The sequence below is a fragment of the Galeopterus variegatus genome, unplaced genomic scaffold (assembly GCF_000696425.1).
Source record: "Galeopterus variegatus unplaced genomic scaffold, G_variegatus-3.0.2 Scaffold13792, whole genome shotgun sequence".
Taxonomy (NCBI): Eukaryota; Metazoa; Chordata; class Mammalia; order Dermoptera; family Cynocephalidae; genus Galeopterus; species Galeopterus variegatus.
In genome coordinates, this window is record NW_007739903.1 from 13610 (window position 1) to 19528 (window position 5919).

A 5919-nucleotide genomic window follows, 5' to 3' on the forward strand; every position below is an offset into this window, starting at 1 on the left:
TCTTTATGCCTCTTGTCCAATCTCTCCTTACCCGCTCTGCCTCCCCCCCAATCACCCTAGATTTCTTCTCTCCTTCTGAAAGAATAACGGTTACTCTGTTGATTTGTTGCCAAGGTGATCTGTCCAATGTGGAGAGGTGTGTTCAGATCCCCCAATATTATCATAGAGCAGATACTTCTGTCACTCTGAAATGGGCTTTGTGGCGATATTCTCTTCTTTTCTTTATCTCTGCTGGTGACGCTCCTTGTGTCAATGCACTCCAGTTGCTGGCAGACCATCTGCATGGTAATTGTGGCAACTAGTGGCTTTCACAGCAGCCGTGGTTATTGTGGCGGCTGTGGTGGGCCACCCACATGGAGGTGATGTTTTTGGCATGCTCCTTGGTGCTGGCAGTGTGCCTGGTTGTGGGACGGGGGTCCACTCCCTGGCTCCATGCCTTGGGTCACTGGGCAGGTGGGAGTTCTGGTCCTCTTCTCCAGGCCTCAGGGCCACAGTGGGTCCTGAGGCACTGGCACGGTGTGCCTGGTTGTGGGAGTGGGTTCTGGTCCCTTTCTCCATGACTGGGGTCCCCAGGCAGGCCCTGAGGTGCTGGCATGTTATGCCTCGTTGAGGGAGGGGGTTCTGGTCCCCTTCTCCATGCCTCAGGTCCCCAGGCAGGCTCTGAGGTGCTGGCATGGTGTGCCTGGATGTGGGAGTGGGATCCAGTTCCTGGCTCCAAGCCTCCAGTTCCCAGGCAGGCCCTAAGGCATGGGTGTTGTGCCTGGGCCGGAACTAATTTGTTGTCCTTTGCTTACTTCTAAAATGGGGGAACTTCCTGTGGGAACCAGTACTTGAGGTCTGTGGTTGAGCTAAATTGCTGCTTTGCTGCTGTTTCCCTAGGGAAGGCTTTTTGTGCAGCTCAGCGTTCAATGGTTGACTTTAAAGGTATTTCCAGCTCTCCAGAGACCCAGTGGATCTGGATTGTGTAGAAACTCTGATCTGGGCCTGAGTTTTTTCATCAAACTGCACCCCATGCAATTCTGCATTACTAACCGATCTCCTCTGAGTGGTCCTGCGCTGATTGGGGGGCAGGTTGGCTATTGTTGTTGCTGTGTCCTGGTGTTGTCCAGGTGGGCCCGTCTCCCCCACTGCCCATGCTCCAAACACTTCCCATGGGACAGGCCCTGCACTGGTACCTTGTGATGACGCACTGGCATCTGAATGGCTCCCCTATTTCAGTTGTTGTGGCTCCTTGCTCCTATGTGGGTCCACAGGAACCCTATTCGTGGTCTTGCTGTCCTGGGTACTGTCAAGGCCCTCTTCTCCCCTGTCACCTCCAAGTAACTCCATCTGAAGGGCACAGCTGTGCCTTCTGCCAGCTCCAGCTCCATGTGCTCTGCAGTGACAGCATTAAAGCAGCCATGGCCCAAAACACCCAGAGCCATTTTTTCTTTCTCTCATTGTGGTTTCTCCTGCCTTCATGAACTCCGTAGGTCTCTCCTCCTCTTCCCCTGAGCTCCAGAATCTTATTGGTAATTTTTAAGCACACTATTTTGTATTTTAGATGCCAGTCCTTTATCAGGCATGTTTGGCCAAGATTTTCTCCCAGTCTGTTGCTCATCTTTTCATTCTCTTAACAGTTTCTTCCACCAAGCACAAGTTTTGTTTTGTTTTTTAACTTGAATGAAGTCCAAGTTATCAATTTTTCTTTTGTCGTGTTTTTGGTATTGTATGTAAAAAGTCATCATCAAACCCCAGGTCCTATAGATTTTCTCCTGTGTTATCTTCTAAGAGATTTTTGAGTTTTACAGTTAGGCCTATTTTACATCTTGAGTTAGTTTCTGTGAATGGTAATTAATTTTATGTAATTTTGTTAACTTTGTGAAAATTTTTGTGTAGAATTGGTAAACTTTGTTAATTTCGTGCATGATACTTTATTTTTTGGCATATGGATGTCCAGTTTTCCCGGGACCATTTGCTAAAAGGGCTATGTTGTCTTTAGTGCATTTCCTTTCTTTTTGCCCCTTTGTCAAAGGGCAGTTGACTATATCTGTGCGTCTCCATTTCTGGGTTCTCTGTTCTGTTCTTCTGCTCTATTTGTCCATGCTTTGCCAGTACTATGACCTTGGTAACTGCAACTTTGCAGTAAGTTTCAAAGTCAGGTAATGTCGGTCTTCTGACTTTGTTCTTCTTCACTATTGTATCGGCTATTCTGAATCTTTTGCTTTTGTATATAAACTTTACAATTAATTTGTCAATATCTATGCAACAAATTGCTGAGATTTTGATTGGGATTTTGTTGAATCTGCAGATTGAGTTGAGTCTTCCTATCCATGTAATTTTTTAAAATGCCTAATTTATTTTAATGTTCCTGAAATAATATTTGTCATAATAACTACATGTGCATTGATTGGTGTTTTGTTTTTTTTTTTTAACCTCTGAAAAACATGTTTTCATGGATGTTTCATGTCACATCTTGGAACTGTGTAGACATGGAATAAGTTGTTGTAGCCCCAACTGGGATGACAGCCCAGGCTACTGAACCAGGGCAGGGATCAATACATTGGTCTGTGGGACTCAGCCCAGGGGGAGGCTTCCAAAATATCCTCCAGGCCCACCCTCCCAGCACCCAGCCCCACACCCCAAAGCCTTGTGAGGGAGAGCCCTCTCAGTGGGAATCCTGAATGCCAAGTAAAACGTCCTGCATGGAGTCTGCCCCCAGATTTCCAGGTTCATGTTTGTTGGGAGTGGGGGAGCGACATTCTAAATTCTTCCTGCCACAGTTTGGAATTGCCAGGTGGCCCTCCACATGGTTATTTTCAACCCATTCTTGCTCACACAATCGTTTTCAAGGTTGGAAACAGCCTACAGTTACCTAATTGCTGACCGTAAACCTCTTTTTTGGCTATATTTTCCATTTCATTTTCTGCATTTCCCTCCTAGAAAGCAGCCAGAAGAGGAACTCTGTCTCCAAGGAGGACACAAGCATGACACAATTATGTGTGTAGAAGGAGCTGGAAGTTGATTCCCAGTGGTTTGGGTGGAACTCTAAAAGGTTAGTTTGCCTGAGTGTGCCTTTTCCATGCTGGACCACTAGTCATCTGCCAGTTTCATCATCTTTGAAATGGGGCTAATAACAGTACAACTTCAGAGCCTTGGTGTGAGATTATACTAGTTTCCTGTAGCTGCTGTAACAAAGCACCACAAACTGGGTGGCTTAAAACAAAAGTAATTTATTCTCTTACTATTCTGGAGGGTTGAAGTTCAGTGTCAAGGTGTTGGCCAGTTTATGCTCTCTCTGAAGGCTCTGGGGGAGGATTCTTCCTGGCCTCTCCCAGCTGCTGGCAGACTCAGGTGTTTCCTTGTCTTGTGGCTGTATCACTCCAGTCTCTGCTTTCATTTTCATGTGGCTGTCTTCCCTCTGTGTCTGTGTCCAAATTTCCCCTTTCTTATAAGGAATTCAGGCATATTGGATTAAGGTCCCACTCTAAAGAACTCATCTTAATTCATTGCATCTGCAAACTCCCTATTACCAAATAAGGTGGCCTTCACAGGTACTGGGGATTGGGACCTGAACATACCATTTTGGAGGGGACAATTCAACCCATAACAAAGATTACACAAGATGGCCCAAAGATAAAGGAGCTACTATTATTGATAATAATAAGGTGCACCTCCGCCCCCCAGAAACATGTTAATATTTCTGAATCAGTATGCATTTTACAAGTCACATGAGCATTCATGCAGTTTTCTTTTTTCCTTGAAATTTTATTGTTAAATGGTGGTTCATCTCACATATTAGAAGTGTGCAAATGTGGTATAAATTGTTGTATAATAAGACACAAAGAGCCTTAGCTTGTCAGTGATTTGAGGGAATCTGGTTGGAAAATGGGAGTGTGGGTGCCCACAAGTAATGCCTGCAGCTACCAGAAACAAAGAGAGACAAGATCATTGTTCTGGCAGATGTGGGGTATCGACTTTGGGGCAGGCGAGGAGGGAGCAATGATTGTTTGTAGGGCCCCTGTGACTGTCCAACCTCATTCATCTCATGAGCACTCCCTGAACACTGACAGTATATCAGTCTCCAGGGTTACAGGGAGGTACCAGGAAGCATCATGGGACCCCTGAACTGAGTCCTCAAAGCACAGAGACCTAGGAGAGCACAAGCCTGACTGCAGAACATGGGGGCCAACGGGGCAAGGGAGAAAAATCATTTTAGGAGATTACAGGATCCTAGCATGGAACGGAGACTGTGACCAAAATGTACCTGCATCACAGATGCCTGGTTGTGTGTGCTTGTGGTTGTACCCAGAACCAGCACGGCATCGGTTGAGTTTTGTCTTATTATAGGGGTCAGTTCAGGGAAAACCATTTTGTGGTGACCTCTCAGAGCTCAGACTGGAGGTCATGCCTGAAAGCAGGGTGTTCCAGAGACCCCCAGAGAATTTCCCTGTGGTTGTTTGGGAGTTGTTTAGGCCTGCGGCTGGGGTCTGGGGCTCAGTCAGTTGACCCTGGCCATGTGGCTGCTGGTAAGCGAGTGATGCTCAGTCTGACCTCTGAACCATGGAGGGAAGGGAGCTGAGGACGGCTGCGGACAACATCTCTCGAAAAGCCCACCTGCCTCTACACACTGACTGATGGGACTTTCCAGTCGTTGTTCCCTCTGCCTTCAATCTCCTTCCTTCTTTTCCCAGCCTGACATCTCATTTGTCCTTTCAGATTCAGCTCAGCAGTTCCTAAGTCTCAGAAGTTTATCATGCACAATGCTGTGTTTTGATTATTCGTGTCCTTGTGTTTCCAGTGACTCCCACAGCGCCTGGCACAAAGCGGATGCTTTGGAAAACACATTGGATGAAGGCGACTGGAGGAGTGAAGGTTCCAGGCTGCCGCAGCTGAAAAGCTGCATTAGGGGAAGGTACCCAGTTTGAGGCAGGGAGGACAAGGGCATCTGATTAGTTAGGACACAGTGCCCCAGAAGAATGTGACAGGAAGACAATGTGGAAGCACAAACAGGGAAAGACAAGCAGTGAGTGGAGACTCAGGAATGAGAGCTGGATGGGGATAAGGAGAAAAGGGAGTTGTTTGGGCAGCTGGATGCTGACTTCTGGCAAGCATGTTCCTTTCTGTCTGCCCCACGTGCCTGGCCACACGCACTTGACCTGGGCTATGCAGGCACCCCTCACTGGAGGAGGGGGACTAGGAGCCTCCCCCTCCCCCTGGGAAGCCTTCCAGGAACCCCCGGCAGCAGTGGACAGATGTCCGGAGGGGAAGCACAGGGACACCCTGATGACGTTGCCGGCCCAGACACAGTCCCCCCGCTCTGCATTCCAACAGGAAATGGCCCCTGCTCCCCTAAATGGGCAGCTTGCTTGATGAGGGATGATAACCCACCCCTCACCCAGGGCCAAGCTGGGTGACCAGAAAGACGCTGGGGCCTTGGGACTGTCCTCCCTCCCTCTTCTTTATCAGCAACTGCAGTTTGCGAGTCCCAAGGGAAGCCTCCCTGAGGAAGGGGCTCTCTATGAGCTCTGGAAGAAGATGGGGGCAGGTGCAAATCCAAGCAGAACCATAGGAACTTCCTCCTTGGTCCTTTTCATTGCTCCCCCAGCCTCCACCCCCAGTTCCCTAAGACCCCAAATCCAACCCTGCTTTCTACAAACCCCTGACCAGACGGCAGACACGACCACCTCCCAGGGAGATCTCAGGACCAGAAAGCCCACATGTTTATCCAAGTCAAGCTAATGCTGCCAGAAACAAAGGGCCCTCTCAGGAAGGGGGGGATCGCATTTAGCAAGTGAACTAAGTCTCAGGGTATCCAGTGATTCTCTAATTGGTGGGATTCAGGATATAGACTTTAGGGAACTTAGGGTGAGGGATTTCAGGCTTGGGGGCTGGCACCTCCACATTTCCCGGCTGAAGAATTTGCTAATCTGAACCCCC